The sequence below is a fragment of the Dromiciops gliroides genome, chromosome 2 (assembly GCF_019393635.1).
Source record: "Dromiciops gliroides isolate mDroGli1 chromosome 2, mDroGli1.pri, whole genome shotgun sequence".
NCBI classification, from domain to species: domain Eukaryota; kingdom Metazoa; phylum Chordata; class Mammalia; order Microbiotheria; family Microbiotheriidae; genus Dromiciops; species Dromiciops gliroides.
Window position 1 is genome coordinate 2,562,030 of NC_057862.1, and position 15,681 is coordinate 2,577,710.

Consider the following 15,681-nt stretch of genomic DNA (forward strand, 5'->3'; position numbering starts at 1 on the left):
TCAATATGTGACTGGGAGCATCCTTTCACATCTCTTCTTGATTTGTTCTTTATAATTTTGTAATATTTACTTTTGAATTTTTTCCCCATTTTTTTCACATTTTGATATAACGTTTTGAGTTTTACATTCTGTCTTTCCCTCCTTCCCTCTCTCCCTTCTTCCCTCCCCTCCTCTCTCCCTAAAGTTGTAAGCAATCAGATATAGGTTATTAATGTGCAATTATGTGAAACAGGAAAATGTTATTTAATAAAAAAGTCACTATTTGTTTAAACCTTCCAGTTCGCCGTGATGATTGGCTAGAATTAAGATCTGAGAAATAGCAGGAGGAAATGGCCTGATGAAATGATGGAGAGATGGAAATAGACTCTCTTCGCTGGACAGGAGCATCTTGCGCGAGAGTCAGTTCAGTGTTGTGACTTGTGGTAGCCCCTGTTTCTAGGCAGATGGCTGCCAGAGCACAGGAAGTCTCCCCTTGTCTCACAGAGGTAATGTTATCACCTCACTGGCCGCCAGGCTTGGGAAGCCATTACTCACTGACATTTTCCTGGTGAGTAAGAACGTCCAGTTCTCTGTTCTGAAGCCATGGACACATACCATTGAGCTCAGAGCTCAGCGTCTCATGGGGACTCAATGCAGGCTCTACTTCTCAAGTGTCCAGTGCCACTGACCCCTCCTCATGGGGTCACAGCACCTGTGGGAGGCTGTATTGGCAGGCAGAGCCTAAAAACATCTTTTTGTCTCACTCACTCAAACAGATTCACATGCTGGTTGGTCTTGGCAGGATTTCAGCAGGCTAGCTTCCAAACCATCAGCAGAGCCCTGATTCTGGGGCTCAAGTTAAAGATCCCACACAGAGTCATCACCTCTCCAGATCAGACTTCCCCAAATACTTAATGGCAGTGATGCAGGACAGTAGATAGTTGAGCAGATTGATGGTGAGCCATTCCAAAAGAATAACAAGACTCAGTGACTCAGTTTCCTAAGTTTCCTAAGGGAGAATACCAGAAAAATGGGAAAGGTATCTCAAATAGAAAAGGAAAGATGGTTATATTTATAATCGGAAAATAATTGATCATCTCATTATCCTAATCTCCACTTTAGGGAGGTACAGGGCAGGGCCTATCCTAATCTGGAGTTCCTGGGGGTTTACGCCAACCCCTAAGGTGGTACCTTTTCTGTGGAGGTGTGTTTTGGGGGTTTACATATTGTAAGGTGAATCTAAGGACAAATTTGGCTCTGTCCGTGTATGTTCCTAAAGACCTGCTTAAACTTGTCAGACCCAGAGGGTCTCTGTGCTTATGACACCTCTTTACTTAAGACCTGGTTTCTCGCTGTCCTGTCATCTAGGAATGCTAATGGCTATTCATGGTTAATGGTCCCTGGTTACTGTCTACTGATGGCGAGGGTTGATAGGGACAAACCCTCCTGGTTACAGTAAGAACACAAACCTTAGTTCCTCTGTTAAGCCTTTTAGGTACCATTGATAGGTTATCTGTTAACCCGTTTAGCCTCCTCCATCAGGAGTTAGTATTTCTTGAGCAGGTTCCTTTGTCCCTCCTCTTCTGAATTCCTCCTCCATATTTCATGCTACTGAAGGTTTGGGTGTGAAGAATATCCTCACTAACTTTTCTTGAACATGGTGCCTGTGCTTTGGTCTTGGCTGTGTTGTCAGAGCAGCTAAAGGACCCTGAGCATTGTACCCTGTTATTCATGGGAGCCACTTGATAAATGTCAATTACGTGGAATTTTTGACAAAGATGTTAAAGTTGTTCAGAGGACTCAGTAGTAGGGTTGCTCCTATTTTAGGTACTGTGGGAGTTAATTATACTTTTGTACCTCTGTGATGGCCCTCCTTTGGACCCAATAAGCTCTATGTTCTTACTGAAATGTGATATTAAGAAATGGATACAAATTCTTCTGATAAGGCCTGCCCAGAACAGTAAGTAGAATGCAAAAACTTCCTTATTCCTGGACTTGAAATTTTTATTTTGGTTACAAAATCACATTGTTCACATATTGAGTTTGCAGCTCACTGAAAACCTCAGCTCTTTTTCATGTGAAATGGTCGGTAGTGATTAATTCCTTGCATTTATTTATCCATCTATCCATTCATTCATTTATCTATTTATTCATTCATTCATTTATTCATTTATCTATGAATCTAGCTATCTATCTATTTGTAGGGCAATGAGGGTTAAGTGATTGCCCAGGGTCACACAGCTAGTTAAGTGTCAAGTGTCTGAAGCTGGATTTGAACTCATGTCCTCTTGTATCCAGGACCAGTACTTTATCCACTGCACCACCAGCTGACCTCCCCCCTCCCCCTTGTATTTATTTATGAAGTAGATTTCTTGAACCTAAGTGCTGGACTTTACATTGATTCTTATATTTCCTCGAAAGATCCAGCCAAATGCTCTAATGTGTAAGATCTTGTTGAATCCTGGCTGTCTACAGGGTATTGGCTGTGTCTTCCAGCTTTTTGGCATCTGCTTGATAAGTGTCCTCTCTATGCCTTCCTTCATACAACACCCTGGTAAAAATCTTCAATACGACAGGACTGACTAGACATCCTTGGGATGTCCCATGGAAGACCTCCTGTTGAGCTGACATTGAGCCCCTGATGATTATTCAGCCCGCTTTCATTTTACTATGGTTTTATAGTTGTACTATTCTTTCTTTCTCCCAAGAACAGCATGTAAGTCTGTCAAATGATTTGCTGATATTTAGATAACTCTCTATCTAGAGCATTCCTGATCAATTGATTATTTTAGTAACACTATCAAAAAAAAAAAAGGTACAAGGAAAGAAACTGGTTGGCCACAAGGAACTGGTTGGTCCTGAGCTGCCAGAGCCAGGCTAGCTCTCTGCGGTCACTCCTTCCCTCTCTAGATGTTTATTGGAGAGATCGTGGACTTGGATGATTCCTCCGGGTACTTTGGACTGCACCTGGTGCCCTTCAAGACCCTCCCCAGGGAGGAGGTTTTGTGCCTGGTCATTTGTAGTGTTAAGATGATAGTGTTTTGTGTCAGGTCAGCTTGAGATGGTGGTGAGTCTGCATGGGAGAGCAGGAACCTGCTATAAAACTATGAGTTACAGGTAACTTTCCAAGCAGAACACACCACATTTCCCACTGCATTAAGAAGCTGATCATCAGAATTCATTCTTTTTCTCTCTGAGAAAAGGGAATTAAGTGAATCTGATAGATTGGTTGCCACTCCTTTTGAATGTGTTTGGGTTCCACCTTTACAAATGCTAGAGTCGTTCTGCTCAATAAATACAATCCGAAAGGATAACATTAAGCAAACCAAACCCATTGTCAAAGGACACTTAAGTACCTTCTGTTTACTGAATCAATTGAACTCAGCAGAAAGCAAACAACTTCTTGAGAAGTGGAAGATGAAATTAATCATCCAATAAATTATTGACACCATCTTCCCTAAAGTGGCTCTAAGTAGAGTGGGGCTGGGGAAGAAGAAAGAGGCTCCGCTGGCATTCAGCAGTAGGTTTGGGGAAGTTCTTAGCTCTTCTTAATCAATTCACTCCAAGCTTCTCAGTGATTTTTTGTGCCCATGTCAGTCTTCCGGGACTGCAGTTCATATTTGTATCAGCACCATTAACTCCCCATTGGACAGAGAGCCACGAACCTTATTTCTGTTTTGGGCAAGTGAAGCTTGTCCCTTGAAAAGGAGTAAAAAGTCACATTTATTTAGCACTTAAGTCATGCCCCTGAAGCTTCAGGGCCTTTGGGATCCCCCTTTGTAATATGGCTCCCACTTACTTTTCAAGTCTTTGACCCATTCCAGCCAAACTCTTCTTCTTTCCACACTCTCTGTGCAGCATCCCTTTTGCACCCCTGTGCATGACGGAAGCCCTGTCTGCTTTCCAAGCACAGTCCAGATACCACTTCTGGGCCTTCCCTTATTTCTAGTCATTGGCCTTCTGCTTCCCTCCCTCCCTCCTCCACCTCATTCTTTCTCTCTGTCTCTTTCTCTTCTTTCTCTCTTTCTTGTTCTGCGTCTTGTTCTTTTTCTCTCTCTTGTTCTCTGTCTCTCTCTTTTCTCTCCCTGTCCATCTCTGTGCCTCTATGTCTCTTTCTGTATCTTTGTCTGTTTCTGACTTTTAATTACTTTGTATCTACTTAGAACATCCTTCCCTTATGGGACAATTTCCTCAGTTTACCTAAATAATTTGAGGAGACCACCAAGTCAAGCAGAGACAGATTTATTTCATTCTCATGAGAATGGGTGACCCCATGGAAGGGATGAGGAGTGTGCCCATGAGCTCGGGAGGGTTTTTATAGAAGTTTGAGGGGGCAGTTCCCTACTGTAGCAGGTGGGCTCACAATCTAACATCCAATCCTGTCCCAACCTGTTATTCATGTTGAGCTTGTGTTCAGCTAGGTCGGAGAGCTGGGGGAAGGGGAGGGGGAAAGGGCAGGTGGTTTCAAAACCACTTCACCTATGTAAGGAGGGGGCAGGTGGTTGTGAAACCCCTGAAGAGGGATGGGGTGGTACCAGTGTGGGGTTGCACTAACAGGAGACAGCAAGGAGGAGGGGGTTGGGGGTACCCCATGTTCAGTAAAGCAAAACAATGTGTTTCTCAAGGAGATTGCTACAACCCCCTGTTTGGCCACAGAACAAGGCAGGGATGTGCTTTAGCAGCAGGATGGAGTAAGGACGGAATAGCTGAGCAATAACAGCCACTGGGGGCTAGGAACTTTCCAGACCCCAGCCTCAGAGTCTGAACGGACTCAAGTCCACTCCATCCCACTCACTATATATGCACTGTAGCCTCCATGGAGAGGGAGGAGCTTTGGGTCTGGAGCACCTGGATTTGAATCAATCTCACCCCTAGAACATAGGAAAGATGACAATGTGGGAAGACTCCATGTTGGAGGCAATGTGAAAAGACAGGCACACTAATGCACTGTTGGCCGAGCTGCAAATCGATTCAAACGTTCAGGCAAACAGTTTGAGATTCTATTAAGAAAGTGATTCCAATGGCTCACAGATCCTGCTATTAACACATACCTCCCAAGTAGGTCATGGACAAAAAGAAAGGTCCCATAAACACCAAAATATGGACAGCAGCCCTTTTTATAATAGCAAAAACCTGGAAACAAAGGTGCTCAGTCCTTTTTCAGTTGGGCCTTTCTCTTGGCGACCCCATTTGGGGTTTTCTTGGCAAAGATACGGTGGTGTTTGCCATTTCCTTCTCCAGCTCATTTTACAGATAAAGAAAGTGAAAATGGCAACAAGAAGAACAAGAAGAACAAAGTAAAGTCAAATAACTACAGGACTAAGTTGGGCAGCAAGAAGAGAGCGGATAAGCACCCCTGTGCTTCTTTGCCAGAAGAGGGGACTTTGGCTCTGGAAGAAGGCACATAATGTCACTCTTTTGGGATGTGTTAGTTTTATTGAACACCCCTCCCCCATTTCTATTATTTGTTATGTGGCTTTTCTTCAGGGGAAGAGATATCAGAATGTCAGAGATATCTGACATCAGAAGATGTCAATGAAATCTGTTTGTAAAAATCCTTGTATGACCAGAGCCACTTGGCTCCTGTGGGTTTTGATTTTTTATCTGTAAATAAAATAATAGGGCCCGCAGTACCCATCTCTTGGTGTCTTGTCAAGTTCATATGGGATAATGTAGAAAAGGCACTTTGTAAAGCTGCAGGTGCTCTGGAAATGCAGCTGCTTTTACCCGGATGCTGACTTTGTCATTTGGCCCTCCGAGGCTTCGGAGTCCCTCATGTTTTTCACTTCCCTCTATCGTAGGTCATATAGGCAGAGGAAGGCCACGAGTTCTTGCTTCTCACTGCCACTGCCACACCTTGGCCTTCCACTGTCACTCAGCAGCTCACACGGGCTAATTGTACCACTCTCTCTCAGGCCTTGTTGCTCCCACAGCCTGAGTCCCCAGAAAAATGCCCATTCCCCAGTGCCATGGTCCAAAGCCTCATTGTCCACCTCTTCTCCTGCCATCAGCTGTGGAGTCTTCCCTGTTCATGGTGGCAATCCTTGTACCCCTGTCCTCAAAGGTCCCTGGCTGCCTCAGCTCCTCTGGGCTCCAAACTCCACCTGCTTTAGCTGTCCACTGGGGGGCGGGGGAGGGGTGCGGTCAAACCCTAAACCTCACCACTCCTGAATCTTATCTTCCAGCCTCACTTTCCAAGATAAAGCTTAGTCTTCTTTGATTCAATCATGTCTCCTTTCATTCGCCTTAATGAATGATAGTTTTCTGTCCTTATCATGGCCTTATGTCCCTAACTGCCCCCCCTTACAACTTTTAACCTTTCTCTGGCCCCAAATCCCTCTGACACATTTGACCCAAGGGCTCATATCCTTAAACATGCCCTCTTCTCCACTTGTGGAACCTTGGAAACCCAAATTTGTACCTGTTCTTGACCTGCTAGCCAGGAGACCTCACTGCCTCAAGGCAATCCCTTTGCTTACAAATCATTGGTTGTTTACCTCATGTATCCCCAAAGCTGTTCTGCCCCTTCTTAATGCCCTACCTTGCTCCCTTTTCCTTCACTCGCAGCTACTCATCTTGCCTTGGTATTACTGAGAATGAATTACAACAATGCTTCTGTATATATCAAAATATCTGTGTTCTCACTCATTCTCTTATCTTTAACTCTCAGTAAAAGCAACTTGTTCATCTCTGCCCTTGATCTCATCCATTGTCACCTTGCTATGTTGCCCTGTTCCTTATGCATCTTCTAGCCATCTCTGTTGACTCTCTCAACTCAACCTGATTAAAAGCTAAATGGCCATCTTTTCTCCCTGTCTCATAGCTTCCCTTTTACTTATTGATGACACCACTGTCCTCCCATTCTCCCAGACTAAAAACCTTGAAGTCATCTTTGCCTCTTCCTTCTCCTTCAATCCCTATATCCAATTAATCACCTCATCTTACTGAGCCTTCCTCCCAAATCTTTCTCTTAGCTGGGGCTTGCCATTCCTTTTTACCACCAGCAGTGGCCACTTAGGTTCTCCAAGTAGTAAGTGGTACAGCCTATAGGGTCAATAACCTCAATGAGTGCTCTGTGGGGTAGGGAAGCACCTTCTGAATTATTCAACCACCCCTTGTTGAGACCCTACCTGTACTTGAAAGCCTAGTTTCAATGCCATTTCCTCCAGGTTGTTGTTATTTGTCCTTTGTTCTCAGAGAGGACTGGTGGCATCGGGGTGATGTCATGACTTGTACTGAAGTGGATTTAAGTGAAAGTTGTGCAATGTCAACAACCTCACTCACCAGCCTCACTCTTTCTTCCAGAATCATCTGGGTCTAGTGGCAAGATATATGTCAGGATGACTGGAAATGGTCCTGGATGTTTTTAAGGCAATTGGTGGTAAGTGACTTGCCCAGGGTCATACAGCTAGTAAGTGTCTGAGGTGAGATTTGAACTCAGGTCCTCTTGACTCCAGGGCCAGCACTCTATCCACTGTATCACCTCACTGCCCCAAATAAAGCTACAGGAGGTGGCTTTATTGGATTTCCATAGTCAGTAACCTTGACCTTTTCAGTTGTCAAATGTTCTGTGTTTGAATTTCACTGAAGGAGTTAGTGTAAATTATGTCATATTATAGTTGTTTGTGTTATAGAGGCAATTACGTGGCACAATACATAGAATGTTGAACTTGGAGTCAGGAAGACCTGAGTTCAAATTCTGCTTCAGACACTTAAGAGGTGTGTTACCTTGGGTGAGTCAGCTACCCTCTGCCTGCCTCAGTTTCCTCATCTATAAAATGGGGATAGTAATAGCACCTATCTTACAGGGTTGTTGTGTAGCTAAAATGAGATAATATTTGTGAACTTTGTAAACCTTAAAGTACTATGTAAATCCTATCACTGCTGTTGCTGCTGCTACTACTACTACCACTACCACTGCCACCACCATCACCTTTAGCCAGCTTTAGGGCAGCAGTTCTTTCATCACTTGTGCCAAAATTGCATCCAATATTCTGGTTATTATTATTATTAACATTATTCACAACGAACCTTCTTAGATTGTAGGCTCCATGAATTAAGGACCTTTGTGTTAATCAAATTCTTTCTCCCCCAGTTCCATTCACAAGACTTTGCATATACTGTTTGTTTAATGAAGACATGAATGAAAAAGATCGCTTTGATCAAACATCTCCCGGTCGTACACATTGATTACAATAGAGTCAAAGACCAGAAACCTGCAAATGATTTATAGTGTGCAGTGGGAGAACAAGATTTTCTTGGTGACCCATCCCCCATCAGCAGTCTTTTTACTTCTTCTAGATAGTAATTCTATATTAAGCAGACCATGTGAAGCCCCAAAGTTCCTAAATCCTGATGATACTGGATAAATGGGAATTCACTGCGCTGAGACTGAGTTAGGGAGAGTTTATGATACACTCATGTTCTTCACTGTATGAAAATAGATTTTCTGCAAAAATCCCCTAGCCAACTATTCAACCTTAGAAAAAATACATGTACTTAGCTGACATCATAAGCTTAGGAGTACTTTTCAGTTGAGGTTAAAAGATGATTATCTGGGGTGGGGTGCAGATATTTCTAATGAACACCAAAACCCGGAGGGCCATAAACAATGATTTGGCAGAAATTGATGCTGCTGCTATTGCTCAGTTCATTGTCTTGTCTTGAGGACATGGAGGTCACTGGACTGTCTGCATTTCTACTCAGGCACGATTCTGTGGTTCATGATGGAGTCTGATGCCATTAGTCCTTTTCTACTTCTTGCTTCCGTGAGAGAAGGTTGTGGAAGAAGGACCTAGGGAAAAAAAAAAAGGCTTAGACTAAATAAGGAGGAGAGGTATTATGGTGACTTGGAGGGTCTTGGCTGCTGGGGAAGGATTGGCTTTTCCATGAAGCTGTGGGTTCAGGATGCGTGCCTGGAAAGCATTGAGCACAGATTTCTGGAGTAAAAACCATGAGAGACATAAAAAAGACTCTAGGAGAAAGCATGATGAGGAGGGTCAGCAGACTGCCTACAGCAGGGAATCACTGTGACTATTTGTACTTAGGGGACCTATGTTTATTATCCTGCTTCTGAAACCTACTCCTTGTGTGACCTCATTTAACCCCCTGGGCCCAAAAGAGATTGAATTTGGAGGGGAGAACTTGAGTAAAAACAGAGTAAGTGACCTCCAGGTCTAGATTGTACTCCCTGCTTCCAAGGACAGAAATTAAATTTGAGGAGGAGCAATTTGGAGCAATTTGGGGTGATGTGGAAGGCTTTAGACTTTTAAAGAGGACCAGAAATAGAGTTCATGAAGGAGAAATATTGAGTAATTTAGAAGAATGTGGAAAATTGGAGAAGAACGAAGAGTCTGCGTGAGGGAAAAGGGTCAGAGGAGAAGGCAGTTGATAAGCCAATATAAGTAAGATAAAGTTAGGGGGGAAATGGCGGAGGGAAGGAAAGGAAGGCAGGTCCATCTAGCACAGTGTTGAGATAACCTAAGGAAGTAAAGATGAGATGACTGGCAAAGTAAGTAATGTCTGACCATGACATTTAAATTTCTAGACCACAGCTTAAACTGGGAATGGCAGGGTGGCTCCAGGCAGGGAGTACACCTACAGGAATCTTATAAGAATGCATTTTTCTGGGGCCTTCTAAAAGTACTCAAAAAAGCTTAATACTGTAAAAGACAGGGAGGAAGAAAATTGCCTATAAAGATCCAACAAGAAGATACCATGGAGAGGAGCCATGATGAGGAAAATGCCCAGAAACTCACAGGAGATAATATATTTTTGTAAAGGGCACTAATAGAGACAGCTAGGTGGTGCAGTGGATAGAGCACTGGAGTCAGGAGGACCTGAGTTCAAATCCAGCCTCATACGCTTAACACTAGCTGTGTGACCCTGGGCAAGTCACTTAATCCCAGTTGCCTCACACACACACACACACACACACACACACACACACACACATGCACACAAATAAATAAATAAATTAAAAAGGTGCAGCTAGATGGCGCAGGGGATAGAGCACTGGCCCTGGATTCAGGAGGACCTGAGTTCAAATACAGCCTCAGACACTTGACACTTACTAGCTGTGTGACTCTGGGCAAGTCACTTAACCCTCATTGCCCTGCAAAATAAAACAAAACCAAAACCAAAAACAAACAAACAAACAAGAGCACTAATAAAGCCCATGCCCTGATACGTCTACATAAATGCACAAGGTTTTGGCTATAAATATTACAACATGAACTAGAAATTCTAATACAAGGAAGCACATTTGACCTTCTATGAGCATTAAACTCCCCCTTTAACTTTTCCCTTACTCCCAGACCACTAAGAAAAATAAGCCTCTGAGCTTTAATCAGTGAGGGATTAGTTTTTTGTTGTTGTTGTTTGTTTGTTTTTTTGGGTTTTTTTGACAGTCTGTCAAGTTTTATTGTATGAGCCAAATAGAAGGGTACTATGTACAGAGGAGATAGGGGAGAATCATTTCTTGGTCTCCTCCTCCTTAGACAAAGTCTTGATGATCTCCTCCTTCTTAGCCTGTAGACACTCTTTCCGACGCTTGCTTTTGTGCTTCCTTAGTCTTGGACCGGCGAGCTTCAGTCTGGTCAGCCAGGAGCTTCTTTCAGGCCTTGACTGCCTTCAGTTTATGAATGTGCTCCATGAGGAGCCACTTCTTCTTGAACACATTACCCTTCACCTTCGAGTACAAGCTGTGGTACATATGGCAGTCAATCTTTTTGGATTCACGATATCTTCGGAGTAGCCACCGTAGAATCCTCATTTGCCTCATCCAGGGCACCTTCTCAGGCATACGAGCATTGGCAGTACCCTTTCTCTTACCAATGCCCATGTGCCTGCCCTTCCGTCGAGCCAGAGTATTTTTCTGGCATCTGGCACAGGAGTGCACAGTAACAGGCTTCCAGATGATCAGCCCATCTTTAATCAGCTTCCGTATCTGCTGACGGGAATTGGCATTGGCAATTTCATTGGTCTCATTGGGGTCAAGCCATACCTTCTTTTTTCCACATCGAAGGACACTTAGAGGCAAGCCTCTTCTGAAGCCTGAGGATACTCATGGCTGCAGCCACAGCACGGAAAGGTGAGGGATTAGTTTTTATTGTTTGGGAATTAATTAGACAACAAAAGGTGATACCAATTAGGGAAATAGGAAAGTAGAAATACAAATGAATAATCTTAGATCTAAGATTAGTCTATATTCCTTTATAAAACTCACCGAATCCCAAACTGCCTGCCAGGCCGAGAACCAGCACCAAACACCAAACGCGCTGCCACAGCTAAGCTGAAAAGCCAGAGAGACCGAACTTCCGTTCCACCCTTAGTTTTAAACTGACGTCCCGGAAGTTCGTCGCAGTCTCCACCCCAAACGGGGGGTCCTTCAAAAGCCGCTTCAGTAGCATGCGCTCGACTCTCAAATGATTCAGCTAAAACTTCTGTTTTTTACCACAACCTCATATGTATCCTTGAGATTTTGTAGGGTGAGGCCCATGACTACAAGGTGATTCAAGATGGAAATAATGTATGTATTAAAAAGAAACAGGATTGGTAAAAGAGGGCATCAGGTACCCGGTATGTTAAATTGGTCTGTTTATGGGAGGGAATCCTAGGAGAAAGCAAGGAAATGTGGTGGTGAGCATTTGGTTGAAGATCAATGTGATGACAGATAAAAATGATGCTCTTGTTGGAGCATACTATAAATTACCTGGGCAGAAGGAAACAGACCAGAAGCTTGATACAGAGGCATGACACTGAGTTGTGATGTAGAGAGACTTTCAATTATTCAGTCATCTTTAGTGGGGCTCTACCCACCAAAAGCAGATCAGCTAACCATTTATTTTTAATTATTTTAATGAAAATTTCATCTTTCAAAAGATAGAGAAACCAGTTAGGGAAAAATTTAGTTCTAGATCTAATTCTAACCAAAGTCTCCTAGGGTAGAAATGTTGGAAACCTTTGGGTAAAGTGATCATTCTTTTTTTTTTTAATTCCCATATAAATTTATTCCTCAGTATTCTTTCTTTTTAATATTTGTCTTAATAAGTCAAAATCTGTCTTCTCACCCTCCCATTCCCCATCTCCAACTGATAACACAAAAAACCCAAATCCATTACAATTCTTCACAGTCAATCCAAACATGCTTCCACATGTCAAAAAAAAAAAAGGAAAAAAATCTCATTCTGCATCCCAAGTCTTATGTTTTTCTATCAGGAGGTGAGTATTATGCTGATATGAGTTCATAACAACAGTATTCCACAATATTTATATACCATAACATGTTCATCCATTCCCAATTTATAGGCATCCCTTAAGATCTCATTCTTTGTTACCTCAAGAAGTGCTATAAATATCTTTGTATATTCTTAGAGTTAGTTTGACTTAGGAATAATTCCTCCTTTATTTTATTTTATTTTTTGGTGAGGCAATTGGGGTTAAGCGACTTGCCCAGGGTCACACAGCTTGTAAGTGTCAAGTGTCTGAGGCCACATTTGAACTCAGGTCCTCCTGACTCCAGGGCTGGTGCTCTATCCACTGAGCTGTCTAGCTGCCCCTAATAATTCCTCCTTTAATCTTCATTCTACTTCCTCTTCCCCTTTCCCTCCTATTTCTTGTTCTTTTTGTTCTTGTTCCTCTCCCTGTCTGTCTTTCTCTTTGTGTCTGTCTCTCATATTCTTTCCCACCACGCCTTCCCTCTTAAATTATGAGTATTGAAGGACACGGCAGCCCATGAAGCAGACAAAAATACAAATGGTGCACCAGCCTTTGGAAAGGTCATTGACCAGGTGGATAGTATTGGAGGGTGTGTGGGAGAGGGCAGGAAGGATGGTGAAGAGTATGGAATTCATGATATGATTGAATGAAGATCAGCAGAAAAAACCTGGGAATGTTTATCCTAGAGAAGAGAAGGTGTGTGTGTGTGTGTGTGTGTGTGTGTGTGTGTGTGTTTGCATCATAGTGACCTTTAAATACTTAAAGGACACCATGTGGTGGCGATATTAGGCTTTTTCTCTTTGGCCTTTGAAGGCTGAAAAGGAAAGCATGGGTGGTAGCCCCAAAGAGGCCAACATGGGCTTTATAAAGGGAAAGCCTTCTGCCCAATGGGAGAGCTCCCCAAATGGCCAGGCTGACCATGATGGTGTTGTCTCACTTCTTCTAGGGGGCCTCTAAGCAGAGGCTGAACGGTCCTGTTAGCTGCTTGGTGTAGGTACAATTTGGCCTGAGTCAGCTGAGGCCCCAACCAGCTTTTAGATGTTATATAGGCAGGACTAAGGTAGGTGAATACGGTGGATTGGTGAGAAGAGAGGCTTTCTCCTTCACAAGGGATAGTATGAGTTAAAGCACAGAATCAGGGCAAGTCAGGACAAGTTTTCCCATGAATGTCTTGGTAATTACATGAGCAAACTTCAGTTGGTTAATTATGTGGTGAATCTGTATCTGCCAGGTTGAAGAATAGTCCTCCAACAATTGTTAATATGATCTAGGGTTAGCTCTGGCCTTCTCCTCCTCCTCCCCAGTAACGGGTGGCAGCACACACCTCCTGGAGTTTCTGATCACTGGAAAGATTCTGAACAACAGTAAGCAGATGGACAGGGAAAAGGGTGGGAATTGGCCATTAGTCATCTGTCCCCCAGAGAGAGGACGATGAGGACACCAGGACTCTCAGGAGTGCCGCTGATGCTGTAATTTGCCTGAGGTGACAAAATATGTGATGATACTAATAGTGGGAGGCTGAGCTGGGAAGTTAGAGGCTGGTTTTGCTCACATCCCTCAATTTCAGCTGGGATGGGGAAGGAAAGGGAAGGGAACAAGCATTTCTTAAATGTTTTGGCTCTGGGCTAATACTTTACAAATGTTATCTTATCTGATCCTCCCAACAACCTAGTGAGAGAAGTGGTATTGTTATTCCATTTTACAGATGAGGAGAATGCCGCAGACAGAGGTTAAGAGTCTTGCCCTGAGCCACACGGCTAGAAAGTATGTGAAGACAGATTTGAATTTGTCTTCCTGATTTTAGGGCTAGTATTCTATCCACTGAGTCACCTAGCTGCCTCAACAGAACCATAAATGAAAGGTACCTCAGTAAAGGTGACAAGTACTCATTAGCAATTGGACCTCTTAGCACCCTGGTATTCCTAAGCTCTGCCATTTCTCAGGAATCATGTACTAATGAAAAGGTTGGGTTATTTTTTTTTTTTTTTTGGTGAGGCAATTGGGGTTAAGTGACTTGCCTAGGGTCACACAGCTAGTAAGTGTTAATGCCTGAGGCTTGATTTGAACTCGGGTACTCCTGACTCCAGGGCGGGTGCTCTATCCACTGCGCCACCTAGCTGCCCCCTGGTTGCGTTATTCTTATACCCAAAAGATCACAGATGATTTAAAGTGTCTATTTGGGGCTGGAAAGGACTTTATAGGTTGTCATAGTCACCCCTTTCCTTGTTACAGAGAAGGAAACTGAGACATAGAAGAAGGAAGTCTCACATAGTAAGTGGCTGAGCTGATATTTGAAAACCTATCTTCAACATGTTACATTTTCAAGTTTCCTCACTGAAAAATGGCTTTGTGAGGTAGGCTACATTATATTAAAAACAATGACTTTCAGTTGTTTAAACTCATCTCTTCACTAGGCTTGGGAGCCTTGATCATTTGAGTGAACCTTTTGGTGGTGGGCAGTGTCCGGGCCATTCTGTGGGTTTTTTTTTTTTTTTTGTGGGGCAATGGGGGTTAAGTGACTTGCCCAGGGTCACATAGCTAGTAAGTGTCAAGTGTCTGAGGCTGGATTTGAACTCAGGAACTCCTGAATCCAGGGCCGGTGCTTTATCCACTACGCCACCTAGCTGCCCCTGTCCGGGCCATTCTGGATGAGGAAAGGTCATTTCTACTTAATGAAGAGATGCACCAGTGATCAGGAAAAGGATGTTTCTGGAGAAAGATGATCGTGGCATTGATGTAGGAGGCAAAAAAGGGTTGATAGAAAAATCTAAGACCCAAGCTCTAGTACAGATATTAGCTCTAAAAGGGAGTCAGATCTCAGTTAATGGATAACTTATGTTAGGTTCTCATACCCATAGTGATCAACATCCATAATGGACCAGAACGGGTCAGGTCAAAATAACAATAAAGGAAAAAGACAACTCATAGAAATTCTAATGAAAAATGATTCTATTTTGAAACTAGCCATGGGAATCAGAAAGAGACATGTGTAGAAAAGGCCAAATTTGTCCCCAGATTCACCTTATGACGTGTAAACCCCCAAAACACACCTCCCCTGAAAAAGGTACCTGCCTCGGGGGTTGCCCCAGGAACTCCAAATTAGGATAAACCCTCCCTTGTAACACCTCTAGGTGGAGAATATTATGAGTAGAACAGGCCCTCCCTTGTACCTCCCCAAGGTGGAGATTATTATAATGAGACTGATAATCAATTTATCCATACTATATATAGAACTGCTTTTTCTTTCACTATTCGAGAGATACCTTTCCACTATTCTGGTTTTCTCCCTGTGGTCACCCACAGTATTGCAATAAAATTGAGGAAACTGAGTCACTGAGTCTTGTAATTCTTTTGGGACGACTCGCGATCAATTGGACCCCAAATTCCATCTCACATCAGCACGGCATCTCAAGTTTGAAGGAAGTAGAAATAAGCCTGCTAGGTGCTTCATTCTCGGGAGAGATATGAGATGTGCGGGGTTTC

At 43.2% G+C, this 15,681-nt stretch overlaps 1 pseudogene; it reads right to left on the bottom strand.

Moving 5' to 3' along the window:
• Positions 1-10,414: 10,414 nt before the first annotated feature.
• On the bottom strand, positions 10,415-11,048 carry LOC122739045 (annotated as a pseudogene).
• Positions 11,049-15,681: the final 4,633 nt, after the last annotated feature.